This window comes from Bombus affinis, chromosome 11, assembly GCF_024516045.1.
Source record: "Bombus affinis isolate iyBomAffi1 chromosome 11, iyBomAffi1.2, whole genome shotgun sequence".
NCBI lineage: Eukaryota > Metazoa > Arthropoda > Insecta > Hymenoptera > Apidae > Bombus > Bombus affinis.
In genome coordinates this window covers 2,167,786-2,183,504 of record NC_066354.1, presented here as the reverse complement: position 1 = coordinate 2,183,504, position 15,719 = coordinate 2,167,786, and the positions used below count along the sequence as shown (strand labels likewise).

The window sequence follows — 15,719 nt, the reverse complement described above, 5'->3', positions numbered from 1 at the left end:
CGCGTTAAATCGCTCGACGAAACAAGCCTGACGAAAAAGCCCGGTGACTAATGAAATTCCCTTTCGCACGGCAACACTTTCGTCCGACTTCTTTTTCCTATCGACCAGAGAACACACTACGCGAAACTCGCTCGCCGTTTCTTCTTTACGCAAGTCGGAGAAAAAATTGCGCTCGAATAAAAAGTGGATGACGCGCCGATTCGATGATCCTTATATGACACCATTCATACGAAGATTCACAACAATACAAAAGACTTTCATCTTTTAAATCATCTGAATGTTATTATCGTTATTTTAATGGTATTACTAACTCTCGAGTGGAATCATAATGATTTAGGTTAGATTGTTCCACCTTTAAATTTTTTTGAAAAAATATTTTATTTTTATTGGAGAAAAGCGTCAAATGTAAGGCTTCGTAGATAATTATATAAAGTATCCTGGAAACTTTTCAGATTTTTGTTGGTATAAAACAGAACAAAAGTTAGATTCATACATCGACTACAATATTCAAACGAACAGGGATGAAAAAATATATTTGTCTATATCAGAGGGATTGATTTTAAACTATTTAATTTTCTTGCATATTTTATATTTTATCTACTGCAAGAACTACTAATCGCGAATAGAAATTACAATTAAATAGCTGGGAGTTAAAGTTAAATAACCTCAAGTAACCTTATCCTAATTATTATTTCAGGTACTAGAAGTCGAAGAAATACAGGTTTTGAATATCGATTCAACTTGTCGAGAAATTTTGTTATGCCCCCACAACACAGCACGCCATTTATTCAAATAGAAAGCATTCGGCGAACTCGCGAAAAATGGCGCGATAAGCGCGGAGAAAAACGCAATTACGTAACGGCATTACGGGACGGTAATGGCGCGCCACGTCCCTTCCTCGACATCGACCCTCCTCGCTGAGCCATTTCACCGGGTCCCCGGCGTTTTCAATCATACACATCAGTGAGTTTCATTATTACCGAGTTTGAAGGCATTCTTCGCGTTCTCCTTTTTCGGGGCCAGACCTCCTCCGGGGGCAATAAGTCCCCGAGTAATCGATAAACGTCTCTCATTCTCCTTTTCCTATCTCGCATGTACACGTACAACGTCATGGTAAATACTTATTCTGATAGGGGAAAATTACGTTTCTATATTTTACACCCTTGTGCGTCAGATTTAAAATGAACGTTTACAATCGATTGGAAGTTTTACGACATATAATAAGGTAGAATCGCTACAAGTGTTTACATTTCTTCTATAGTAACGTATTTTCATTGAAGCTTGGTCGATTTATGAGAAGGGTGCAGATCAGCGATTTCATTAAAGCTTCGAACACTGATAAATTCCATATAATTCTACTTACAAAAATATATAATGGCATAGAAACTGCGTTGAAGTACAGTTGAAACGGTGACTTTGACATAATGAAGAAATTGTAATCGTAAATATAAGGAAAATTAAGATAAGATCTTATAATTGCCCACATATACATTTGAAATAGAAATGTATAAAAGGTCTAGTATTCAATGTATCGATAAGAAGTCTTGCACGCTTTTCATTAAAAAAAGAAACCATAAAGTGTGAAGTTAAGCGGCAAGCAGTTGGAAAAAAGGCGAGTTTCTTCCGAAAGAGCGTGTTTATGGAAGCAGCCACACACCCGTAACATCTGTTCCAGAAACAAGCCAGGCTACAATTCCAAGGAATACCTCGTTCAGACGGTGATGTTCTTTTTCCTGTGACCACAAAGCACACCCTCGGTACCGCAAGCAAAAGAGGGAATCTCGTCGAACCATCGCGGTTTCTTCAAACACTACGAACGCAGCTGTAATTTCCATCTAACGGCAACAATGAACTAATACACAATTCATCGCAGCCAGTATCATTTACCGATTATTGTGGGCGCGTCATCATTCGCCGGTCGACGTCGCGTTTTAAAACCGCAACGAGGAGGCCCGAGTAAAAATGGCGGCCGTTAGCGGAAGGTGTTCGCGGACAATAGGGCTCCTTCAGACCTGTTTCTCTTTGCAAACGCGCAACGTCCAGATGGTGTATCGACTCGTTAGCTTCTGCCGTTCGAGTTTAACCGTGCGGTTCTAACGAGATAAAGCCACGCTTGCCTCTTGACGTCGCGTTTACGCCGTACACGCAATAAAAGTCACGACGTCGACGAGGGACGCCAGGCAAAAAATATCAACCCACGAAGAACACCCTGGCTCGCTCCTCTGTCTTCGTCGTTCTTCGCGCTCGTTCTCGTCTCTTTCGACGTGTGATCCTCGTCTCTCGCGCCCCTTGCTGAAAACGCGCACGAGGCCCACCCATTTACGACCGTACTTTGCGGTTTCCAGAGTTTCTTGCGTTGCGACCGAGCCACACGCTTGAACACATCATCCGCCGGAAAACTGACTCTGCTGGAACTTGTCGTTCGGGGAATCGATGTTACGCGGAGGAGGATGTGAATATTTAAGTAAAATGGTAACTTTTTGTTACCTGTTTTTATGCGAGTTGGATGACCGTCGCATGATGAAGGCTGGATAATTTTAACTCAGATTTAAATCGCGGTCTTTTGTGCACTTATCGGATACTTGAAAATGCAAAGATACACAGAATGCACATAATAATAGGAAAATATATGAAATGTCCAAAATTCGTTAGAATATTCAAGTCCATTTTTTCAATTGCAATTAATAAAATTTGAATTTGCAGAAATATCCGCTGCACGTTTATCTATATTATTACTCTACTCAAGATATGCAAACGATCTTATTTGTTATGTAAATATAGTTATTACGTCCAGAGAAAATCATTTTCAGATGGCTCTTCATTTTATCATTGTAAAATAAAATATTTCACAATGATGATCCCCGATATTAGACATAACTAGATATTATTCTAATTTTAATTTGGTTAACCGTGAATCAGAAGAAGCTTCGTCGAGTCTCGCACTTTATTACTAACGAAATTACGAAACCTGGAATTGGGTAGAACATTTATAGCCAGTTGATAGTAGGCTGGTCATAACTCGGACATGTGTTTACAGTTATAAAGCATATTTTACAAATCCGCAGATAGGCAGCAATCTCGCCAGTACACGTCCACTTTCTCGAGTAATTGAATCTTTTATCTCGTTTCTCGATAACGCTTCCTCGAAAGCGGTTTTCGTTGTATCTCTTTGCAATTTCGAAGATCGTTTTTTTCCAAACGTGCAAGGAATGAACAGAGCGCTTACAGCTTTTTCCCTAGTGCAAATTGCTCTCTCGTAAAATCGATGGTTTATAAGATACACCATGAGAAAGGGCGAAGTGGCTGCTCTTGCTCTTTCTTTATCTCTCTCTCTCTCTCTCTCTCTCTCTCTCTCTCTCTCTCTCTCTCTCTCTCTCTCTCTCTCTCTCTCTCTCTCTCTCTCTCTCTCTCTCTCTCTCTCTCTCTCTCTCTCTCTCTCTCTCTCTGGAACGAACGTCGTGGCTCGTACGAGAGTTCGACGACTTATCTTGGGTCGATGCCGGATGTTATCTCGGGTGGAGGCGCGGGTGAACTTTGTCTTTCGGTTATCGTTTCGCCTTCCGTATTTCGAAACGCAAGCAATTTGTTTTCGCGGACCTGTGATGAGCACGCTCCTCGGGGAAATGACCCTTTCACGCTTATCTATTCGCGTCTGGTACGTTGGCACCCGATGCGTTACCCGGAGAGGTATTTCGAAACTTTGATCGCTGCACTTTCCATTGCCGCGCGCGGCCATTACGCGTTAACTATAACGCACCTCACAGATTACCAGGAAATTACAAACGTTTATCAGACCGTTCTACTTCGAACGCATTCTATTTGGAATTCTATTCGTTCGAGCTAATGAGGTTTATCAATCGGAACGCAACCTCGTTGCGGAGATTCAGACGATTGACCGTATGCAAATGAATATTAATATGGAGATCGGGCAATTGTCTTAAGGTTAGAAGCGCTTAAATGTTTCGCCAAGCTTCATTAACTCTACAACTGGTACGGTTAAGTCACAGGTGACTGTTCCAATTTCGGTTGAACCGAGTTGAGTTAGTTTATTTTAATTTATATCCCATATCTCACAGAATAAATGACATTAATTGTCTTTACGATGCGTAATACAAATTATAAGTTGTAACGAACTAGCTTACGATAAATAATGTGACTGAAAGTGTTGCTGTGGGTTTACTACGATCAAACAATTCTAATTGATCGTCTTACTTGTGTACTTAATTCTTGAACAAATTAGAAATCCTAATCCAGATTTTGAAGGTATATAATTAAATCTCCTGTACAACTTCTATCTTCCACGATTCTCAGACAATTGCAGCTTAAATTGCTCCAATATTTTTAACATGAATCAGACTTTCCAACTGTACTGAATATTCAAATACTTCAATGCAAAAGGATTCTACCCGACTTCTTTCCCAATTCTCAAGCAATTACAACTCAAATTACCACAGAATTCCCTTCTTTCGAATCACGGAAGAAAACCGCAAGCCTTCGACCCATTGAATGGGTTGATTCTCGTCACCACCCTCTTCGTGCTCGTACGCGGGCACGCTTCTATTTGCGCGTACCGAGCGAAGAGTGATCGCGCGCGTGTTCACATGCACTCACGCACATACACAGGCACACATACGCGCGAACGGTTGAAACGCACGGCTGTGAGCGGCGAGCTCTGCGGTTATTTTAACAACGTTGCAACCTCTTTGTAGACCGCACGCTTGTAAACCAAGAATGAAGTCTGTTCGGCGCAGCGAGCGGGAAAAAAGAGCGGGTTTCACCCCTCGCCGCCCCTGGCGCCGTTTACCACCGACAACATTCCTTTATTTTTCACCTTATACGTCTGCGTCGTGTTTTATCCCGAAGAATTCAATCGTTCTGCGGTTTCCGCCGTCATCTCCGCGACCTTCTCGTGGTCGCGCGAAACCCGTTCCTCCGCCACGACGCGACGTTTCGAGTGTCGTAGCGCGTCCCTCGCGACGACGATCGCATCCTCGTTTTGTCCCCCGTTGCGCATCGCGATACGCTGCCATACGATACACCGGTCTATCGGTGGATCTCGTTTCGCCGTGTCGTTCTCGGCTTCGAGAGGAGTCGAACCATCCAAGAGGAGACCAGAGAGCTCTCTTGCCTTTGGGAATTGGGTTACGAATTCCGGCCTGACGAACGATACCGCCTCGAGTTCGCCTCGAGCATCGTTTCGACTCATCGAGTACACTTGAGGGTGCAACTGGAGACTCCTTCGTGATTGGGGTTACTACAAGGGAAGCTATCTCTCGTGGAAGATGTCTTTGCACCTTGTTTCTGTGGCAAGGAAGTATTATTCAGAAACGGGACGGTGTGAATTTTAAATAGTTCCCGAAGAAGAAATTTCTTATTTGTAGAGTAAAAATCTATCGAAAAGCGCAGTAGTTTGAAAAGGATTTCTTTACCTTTGAGTAGAATGGTAGAATTTACAGAACGACGTAATTAAAATACGAAAACATAATGGAAAAATGTATGGTAAAGTACGCAACGGCTGCGATTCAGAGAAAAAGAACCGATAGTCGAATACTATAATAATTATTTAAATATATTTCGCTCTATCCATCCTGAATTCTCATCATGGTTTCATAATTTTTGTTTCGATCACTTTATTGACATGTGTACTTCTTGCATGATCTATATTACTACTTGCGACACCAGTTAAAACAGTACATATATATATATATATAGTTAAATATACTATTTTACATATTTTTTATGACTTTTAATAATCACGTTATACACAGTGAAATTTATGTTTTATCAATTCATCTAATGCTACATGAAAGGATTGAAGATCGACTGTAAAGCTACTTCGAATTACAGGAAACTAAAAAGGAACATTAAATTATCAACAACGTTATGCAAACGTTTCCAAATATCATACTATTTCCTCTTGAACAGATTTCAAGTGTAAATCCAAAGAGAAGATCCGAAGACATATCGCAAGCGGAAAGCGCGCAAGTACGCGGAAAGCGTGGAGAAGGTGAACGCAGAAAATGCGGGGACACTTCGAGGTTACGTGCGCGAGTTCCTCGTGACGAGGCGAAGAGGACGACACTCCGGCCTCTGTATTTTTGCACGACTCCGTTCCTCTCCTCTCCTCTCGGAGCCGCGCGTTACCGTGACTCACGCTCTATATTTAGACGCTCGTAGACGCGTACTCGCGCTCGACTGTGCTCACACGCACGATCTTCGCAAAAATATGTCATACTTCTCTTTATATCCATGCATCACGACCACGAGGTATCTTCGCCCTTCAGTCGTAATGTGTGGTCCATCGTAAAACCCTTGGGAACGTCAGCGATGTTGAGAACTTTGTTCAAGATCACCTAATCGCGATCCTAATACTCTGTCCAACTGGTATCTAATATATATTTCATATTGGAGAAAGTTCGGATTTTAGTTGGCCAAAAAACTGGGGATCTTTCTTCAGAAAATTAGGGGTGTGAAATTAAGGGTGATTTCAGATAAAGCGTCGCGATAGTGTTCTTTCATCTGGAAAGATTAATTCTCGAACAAAACTTCCAACCGGGGAGTTTTGAAAGATGTAATTTCAAATTATAAAGACCACGATAACAACTTGAAAGTTTGAAGTTTCAGATACGTCACAGGAGTTTGACATATAGTCGACAGTATAAGTAAGTAATCGTCCACGTACCGTACTCGGTTTATACAGATAAATCAATGAATACACGAAATCAAAGTACACAGAAATTATTCCGTGCGGATATAGCACACAAAGAATTAAATGAAAAATCAAAAGAAATATACAAAGAATTAAATGAATAGTTGTTTGATCGATATAAATGTAATATACCATGGTAATAAAATTAGATAAAAAAAATAAAAATTCATAAATAAACAACGGAGATCAGGATACAAAGCGTTCCAATTTTCAACGCACGAAGGAGAAAAGTAGAAAAAACCAACAGATGTAGTTCTCGATTACCAATTTTGCCCTGGAAAGCGAACGAAGAACGCACTCGAATGACATCGATCCGCCAATGAGAGAGTAAACAGCAAGTATCTCGACCGATTCAAGGAAAAATCGAGAGCAACGCTGCTGGTCGTTCGTTTAAAAGCAGAAACGCCTCGCGGAAGCAGGAATGGCGGCGAATCGGTCGAAAGGGTGGGTTTTAGAGGCGAACGGCGTGACAACCCCTCTTTCTCGTCACGGCAAAGTTTCATCACCGCCGCGACGCAAACTCATTCCCAACCCCTCTCTGTCTCTCTTTCTCTCTTACTCGCTGAACTTCGACCAACAACTTCGGGTCTCCTCCTCGTTTATTCCGGGTGACTGCACTTTCGTTCCATCGCGCGCGGGGCCACCCTTTCCACTCACCCCCTGTGCGTTCCTGTTTCTTCCCTCTCTACACTCCGACCGTTGCCGATCTTTCCTCCACGGCGAAGCAATTTTGTTCGATGGTCGTACACACGATGGAAAATCTGGCACGTCCTCGCTCGTTCCGGCGAATGCTAAAGCATGCGTCTCGCACAGGAGACGAGTCGAGTTTACTCGCACCGCGTCGCGCATCTTTACGAGTCGTCGCTCTTTATTCCCTTTCGTTCGTTCCCTTATTTTCTCGTTTTCCATGCTGATTTTCTTTCTATGGTCTGATTATGGGCATCACGATATATGCTTCGCTCGGTTTTGAGCTGGCGGAACCGAATTAGGTGCACAGGTGGCTGCGTTGAGGTTATTCGAATTTTTATAAATGGAGAAAATAAATGGATATTATATTATTACACGTAGTTTATTTCCGAATATTCTATCCGACTCTTTTCAATATAACGAAAATGAAATAATACTTTCGTAGAATCTACTAATTCTTCCAGTATTTTCCGTCCATAAATCCATTCTTACAAGTCCATTCTCTATGTACTTGTGTCATCTAAATTTCAAAATCGAAGGATTCCGAGAACCAACAAGAGAAGAAATTCCATCTTTAAATTCCACTAAACTAAACCCTTCCAATCCCACGAATTTTTGTGGAAACAAAGAACTAGCTTCCAAACCGTCGAATCATTCTCGCGTTTCGGGAAGCCTGCGAAGGACTTGCTGAAAGGGGGTCCTAGAAGAGCTGACGAAGAGCTCCTTCGGGAGAGAAGCCGAGTCAGGAATAAGAGACCGAGACGAGCGAAAGAGTATGAGAGAGAAAGAGGGAGAGAGGAAGACGTAGGCGAGGAAAACACACAGAGTAAGACGCCTAGGGAAACCGCAGCGGGAACGGTAAAAGGGAGCGCGGAAAGGAAGACGTTAGGAGCAGGGAAGAATTAGCTAATGGCGCACGATGAATCCGTAATGGGTTTGCGCTGTTCCCGGGGCCGCATCGGGATTTGAACGAGTTTGCGGGCCAGCCATGTTCGCTACGCGAAGAGAAACGAAGGTGGAGAGGTGCGGGAACAACCGTCGACTTCGCGAAGAAGCTTCGAGGAAAATCGTGCTACGCCCGTCCGAGTAATACCCCAAGGAATGCAGACAAGATAGAAGCATAGATAGGGCTCTTTCCACGTTGGGGGGAACGTCGTTGGAGCAAGAGAAACAGAACGGGGGAAGAAAGGGAAGGAAAACACGCGAGACCGGAGGAGAAAGAACGACGGTAAAAGGGGTGGCCACTCAAGCTTGCCCACCCGGTGAATCCTTGCGGAAAAGCTTAGAGCGACTCAGACTCTCTTAGAACGAAATGCTGTTTGCGCCTCGAGAGCCGACTCCTCCCGGGGTTTACCAGAAATCGGCCACGGGGCTGCCTCAGTCAACGTATTTCTTCGGGGTGGATCTTTGGTCCTCGCTTCACTAAATCGACTTTTTATAATTTGTTTTCCTTTTCTTGGTTCTTTTTATTGATACGGCGAGTCGGATAGAGTTGATGAAATTGAGTGAAAAAAGATTAAGTTTGAAGTTTCGGAGAGGTTCTAGCGAGATGCGTTTCGGGATACGGTGATAATGGATGTTACCTTACGAAGATGGGTTATGTACGCTTCTAAAATTGATTTTGCTGGATGAAATAACTGATATTGTGAAAAATATATGTCGGAGATGGAGAGACACAGGAGCCTTCTGTTGAAACCGGGGAAAAACTCCTAATATTGTAGTTTGGATTCCACCATAGCCGTAGTTAAACAATCACCGTCCTTCAGCCCGATTGTAATTACCTTTAATCTATGAGAATGAGTTTGGGTTTGAGGTGACAACCAGTCACCGAACGTAGCCGCGGTCAAGGGACGCACATTTTTCTAACAAAGTCATGGAAAAGTCTATAGCCCTCCATAAAAAGAAATAGTTGTAACGGCACTCGACAGTAAGCACACTAATGATTTCTGTCTCATGGCTCGTCATAAGCAGACCCTATTCTATGGGTAGGTCGATAACCGGTTATCGAGACATATTCGCAAAACATCTGCAGCCAGCCTAATGTCCCGTCATAAACCTTAAACCTTAATTAACGAAAATAGGCAAACAATCTTTTCCGTGAAGGACACTTCCAAAGACTGACCAATTAACAACAACGGCAATTTCCCTCACTCTCCGAACGATGACTTGTCTCCACGAATATAAAAGACCTGGTGCCGCTAGAGGGTGGAGCAGTTTTTCCTAGACAGTGTCACCGTGAGAGCTTCGAGTACGATTTCATCGACTAAGGTATCATTTCGATAGAGTGCTTACTTCGCGGGCTAACTGAGAGTACCACCTAGGCGTGGCCGACGAGTAAAGAGTAAAAGAGTCCCGTTGACCGCGGATTCGTTTCGAACCTAAGGTCATTATCACTAGTGCTACGAGTGCCTAATTGTGTTAATAAGTCTGTGCTAATAAACTCTTCATCGTATCACGGCAATGGCCAACCCTAATGAAAATTCATTAAACGCCCCTCTCGTTAATGACTTCAATCCGACATATATATATATATTTAAGAAACTGACAAACACTGTAAAATATTTTGTAGCCACTGTGTGTTAGAATATACAGATGAAATTCCCAATTTATTGTACATAGAAAAACGATGTAACTTTTGCAAAAACTAAAAGAAAAGAAACAGCTAATGTATACTTTTTCCAACGCTCGCACAATGTCGAAGACGGAAAACCATCATTTACATTTACGAACACGTTTGACAAACGAAACTGGTAGTTGTCGAAGAGGATCGGCGTATTTCTCCGGAAGGAAAGAAGAAATCGGTGGATATCGAACGGCGCTGGTCGCGAGCACGCCGCTATCTCTCGAGGATAAGATTTTACTGCCAGCACGGACATAAACTCCAGAAGAATACGTTTCGACGAGGTGTCGCGAGGACTCCCTCGAGGACCGGCGCGATTTATGAGCGGCGTCTTAAGTATCCGTGACGATTCGTAGCGGTGGAACGGGGCGCGTGGAAGCAGCATACCGCAAGAAATCGTTAAATCAAAGTCCCAGCCGGTCTGTTCTCTCTTGTATAACGAGACGAGAGAGCGTTGACACGGTCCAGCCGGCGCGTTATCGTCGCGGCAATTGCAACAGCCTCCATTGTCGCTCGCGTTTCATCGCGTTTTGCGCCACGCCTGCATGTTTGCCCGCAAGAATATCGGCGTGAGGCGTGTGAAAAAGAGACAGGCGAGAGGGGACCAGTCAGATCGGACGGAATAACTTGTTTATTTAACCGAGATAAAGAGCAACGTGCGAGAAGTTCAAAGGTGGCTCGCTTAAACTTTGGCGAAGACCTCAAGCATGATCTTGATTCTGGAACTTCGTCGAAAATAGAGGAAGCTGTTGGTGGTATGAGGTATGTGGTATGAGGCTCGATATTCGGTTCTTTCTCAGTATGATTAAAAAAACAACTGAAAACGAAAGTCTTATCGTATACGAAGATTATGCACTGTCAGCTTTCCATAATCAGTAAGTACGTTTATTTTAATAAACATATAACGATGTAGGTATGTACAGTTCTATGCTGGATAGCAAGTCGGTTATATGCTAATTGCATGAAAAATTCAGATTGCTCCAAAACACGACACTTCTTAAATTTATATCAGTGACGGTTTTCAGGAAACATACTTATATTTATATTTGATAAGTATCAGTCGCCCTTGCTCCAAAATGAGATCTATCTCAATTTACGACCCTCAACGTATAATGAAAAAGCTCATTGATGTTTCGACATCACCTCCGTAACCGTTGCGTTTCTGCATTTCGTTTCTAGTTTCTACGTTGTATTCGACGCGCGCGATTAATTACCAAGCATCTCCCACCCTCTGTAACGGAACATTTTCTCTTTATTCAGAGCGAAGGGAACGAACAGAAGGAGAGAGGTTGGGAAACGCGGATCGTTTCAGCGAAGCGAGCCGATACCGCTGACGGTCAATTTTCCGATTTCGACTCTAATTAGCGTTCGAACCAGCCGGCCGAGCGTAAGGCGGCCGATTCGAGACCGCCGCCGCGCCGCGATCGCAATCACGCTCGAGCGTTCGCAATCGATTCCCTAATTACCATATAAAACTCGCGTGCACGCGAGACAGCGAGTTCGCGTTTCCTCCGCGTCGTGTTCGAGGGAAAAAAATATTGCATAACCCCAGTCGCGAGAGCTGGCTATGCTAATTATATTAATAGCGACCGCATCTGCGTCACTGTGCGCTCCGTTCATTAGCATACGATAAAACGGGCAAAACACATCTTCGACGTTGATCGAGCTCGTAGGAAACGCGGTCTTCACGCGGGTAAATAGACTAGATGAAACACGTATTCCTCATTTTACTTATTTTTATTAGAGGTTGTATAGAATCAAAATCTTCTAGAATTGTTTAGTTCATAATACAAGATATGATATCAAATTCTTCGACATTTTAGATAATTGTACATTCGAGTAGTCAGAATCTACAAATTATTACAAACATAGTCCATATCAGAAAAGATTAATGTTTTTTTCTCGATTCAAGAACAGTACTTAGAAACAAACAAAACCGTTTAGAATTCTCTTATTTATTGAACGTTACTTGATTTAATAAGTACATACTCGAATTTGGGAGGACTTTATTCGAAGTATTCGTTTAATTATATCCGAAGATTGTTTCAAGGTAATTCGTACAGAGAACCTATGCTTGGAATTGGAAATAGGTGAGACGAAATGCACCGCAAGACTAAACGCTCGAACAGACATCGTTCTATCATTTGCCTCATTAAGTAAATCAACAACGACGATTAACATTTCCTAGAATATTTGAAGTCCATGAGAACTTCTCTTAATAACATCGAAAACGAGTGAAAAATAAATTCCTGTCTATTTTTCTTACTAGTAAATTAGGAAAAGCAATCGCTAAAATATTTTAATGGAAATCTTCTCACGAAAAATTTCCTTCTGTTTCGTCCTCAAGATTTGTCACTTTCTAGTTTTTCGTTCACTGACGAATCGACCGAACCATACGTTTTGTAAAAATCTTCTCGTCAAACTCTCAAATAATACTCTCTTACCAAAGATTTTCTCCTGTTCAGACAACTGTTCGTCACTTTGTCGTTTCTCCATTCATCGAGGGATCGATTCGACCATACGTTTTCTCTATTCTGAAACTTAACGATTCGAAGAACCCGTGGTCCAAGGAGCGAACAGAGCTTCACGGTAATTCGTGACCGATCTGCTAACCGGCTGACAGGAAGAAAGAATCTCGGTGCTTCCGAGAAGACAATCAAAGGGAGCTAGGCCGCGACGGCGCGACGGCGGCGGCCATTTGGGCATTGACGACTTAAAAAAATCCAAACTGCTACGTCAATACGCACGCACGCGAGCAGAAAGGCGAGTTAGGTTATCTTACGTGGTCGGAACAGCTGTCGGTCAGAGGTGCTCAACCGCGACGGAATAAATTATGGAGACAGATCACTCGTCGTTGGCTTTCCGTCGTGAGGATCGCGTGATCCTGCCTGATCGCCGTCGCCAAGGCTAATCCGGCGTCATTAGAAAACGCTTTGTCGCGGTGAAAAATGGCCCCAGGCCTTGATCCATAGCTCGATTCAACCGCGAATCCTGCTTGCGCCGTGATAGCACGGAGAATCCATCGAGATCGTGTTTTGGACCAGAATTCTCTATGTAATGGAGGAAATTCTTTCCTTAATATGTTCTGTGCTGCTAATGTATACATTACGTCCGTTCGTTTATCCGTTAATAATTCTGCTGATGTACATTCCTTTCCTTCGCGTGTTTTTACAAATAAGTAGCATGTTGAAACATATATTATATTATTGCTTGAAATTGTTCAAATAATTCGTGATGAGTAGAATATGTAACTTCCAAATAACTTTTCATGTTTTTTTTATCGTGAACAGAATGATCTTTTGATTTTCGAAGCGAGCATGAAATTGACTTACAAAAATTCGAAAACTGCAGTAGGCTTAGTTTGTAATCGTACGTGGTACGGTACATGAGAAAGTTTCTTACGCGTTGGAATAGAAACTATTCAGTTACACGCTGCTGGATTTATATGCAGGCCATAAGTCTGATTTGTGTTAACTTTGCCCTGTAACGCGTATCGCAAGCGTGACTTGTATTTTTCACCTTTAAACTACCACGATCTCGAACGTTACTATACAGTAAGCGATTCAATACTAAAGATTGATATTAAAGCACAGATATAAAAATTTAAAAAATTAGTAAATTACGCTAACAAATTATACCGTATTTTATGGACGTCCCTTCAAAGATCTCGAAGAGACCTCGTAGTTTCCAAGTTGTAGCCAATTCGCATTCTCCGTGGGGATACGAAAGAAAACAGCCCAGTTGAAAACTACCGTAACACGAGTATCCCTATGAGAAATGAAAAAATCGCGGGAAAAAAACCTGCATCGAAGTGGAAACTTCCAGCGTGAAGAGCGTCCCGGCGCGAAGAAAAACCAGGCCTCATTATTTGCTGCGTTTTGCTCGAGTATTATACTTTCTAACGACGAGCGGCAAGTAAAGCGTCGCGATCGCGAACAGACGTGGATCGTGATCAAAGCTGCCGACACTGATGTCGCGGGATGTACAGGTGCATGTGTCGTCGGGGATGTTCGCCAATGAATCGATAACACATGCGCGATCCACGCTCTTTTTCCCGGGGGGCTGTCACATTGTGTGTTAATCAACGCTACACGCGCCAAGGGACACCGTGGACTTCCTTTCTCGGAAGCAAGGATCCGCAACAAAGCGGGCAAAAATCGGCAACACGAAATTGGACGAGGTTCCGCGAACGAGCACGCGACCTTGCTCGACATTTTAGCCCGATCTTCGCGTCCTTCTCGACTTTCTGCTCCAACTTCGACCATCTTCTCGTCGATCGATGATAATGTACAGTGGTTGTCAAAAGTTTTTAGGCAACCTATCTCTTAGAAAGTTATTCGAAACTTAAATTAATGGAATCTTCTTTACCTAGTTTTCTTTTTCTATTTCCTGACGAGATATTTTATAAGATGGAATAAATATTACGTTTCCCGAGTTGGTTTCTATTTTAACTGCTAAGTCCTTTAGTAGTCACTGTAATTTGTTAATACGTAACTAGTAGATATAAATCAATTAAAAAAATGTCTTTGATAATTGACACGGATAATATAATAATATATTGCCTCAAACGAATATTGAATTGAATTAATTATTTAACGAAGTAAGACAAATCAAATTATAAAATATTCGAGAGCTGAATTTCCCTCTGAAGAAATTTTTCAAATAACTTGTTATAATTATATATCAGAGGAAACACTGAATTTTCAATTTTTAATTTTTTTTTTTTTTATTGATTCTCGAATCAGCAAGAAGTAGTAAATCTTTAAAATTTTGCGCAATGGGTAAACGTTGCAAGCAGCGGGAAGAACTTTTCTACGTGTAATCATCTTCATCTAATCTCCCTTACATCGCCATTAGTTTTCTTTTCAACTAGACACGTACACATACGATGGAATCTCAAAAATAGTGTGTTCATAATCCTTCGTCTCAAGTATACTCCTTATATGCCTCCAGTATAGAATAGAATTTCAAACAAGCGAGTCCTATTCTCTGCTTCCACTTGATAAATTCTTTCAATAAACCCAGTGAACTAATCAAACAGCGTGGTTGTTCGTATCGATGCAACCCCAAATGTATCCGTATCGTAAGCGCTGGAGCATCTCTCTCGATATCGAGAGCGTGCTGGTAACAGCAGCAATAATTAACAAAACTAAATACACGTAGGCTGCATTATTTATCTGCCGCGTTCGCGAGCAGCAAATTTCAGAATATTTACCTTCACGCGGCCCGTTTCATCGGCATCCTAATAAACGTCCGTATATTCCGGCTGATTTAAAAATAGTCGTAAATACGGCTCTCTCGTTCTCCCTGCTCGATCCTCCTCCTCTCTCTCTCCCTCTCCCTCTTTCTCTCACACCCGAGCTAACCAACCGGCCAACCAGCGAGAGAAAAATCAATTAAGCCGCTTATGTGAAATATCGATGCAATTACGTGCGATTGCCAAATCTAGCCGGGCTATCGATGGCCGTATTATCGAGCGGCCGGGAGCTCGACCATCGCCGATTTCACCTGCGATCCTCTCGCGCCCCGTCACTTTTTCATCCGTCGCTGTGTTTTTATTAGTCGAACCGAACCGCGGGGATCGCGATATCGCACGCATCCATCCGGACAATCCGGATCCGTGGAACGCTCAGCCTCGCGAGATTTATCGTTGCACAAGCATCGCACGATCACTTTCGTGTTCTATCGTTAGATATTACATTA

At 42.5% G+C, this 15,719-nt stretch overlaps 1 protein-coding gene across 6 annotated transcripts in view; it reads right to left on the bottom strand.

Annotated features, from left to right (window-relative positions):
- Positions 1 to 15,719, bottom strand: part of LOC126922340 (homeobox protein homothorax) — a 500,699-nt gene that overhangs the window by 326,712 nt on the left and 158,268 nt on the right. The window lies entirely within an intron of this gene.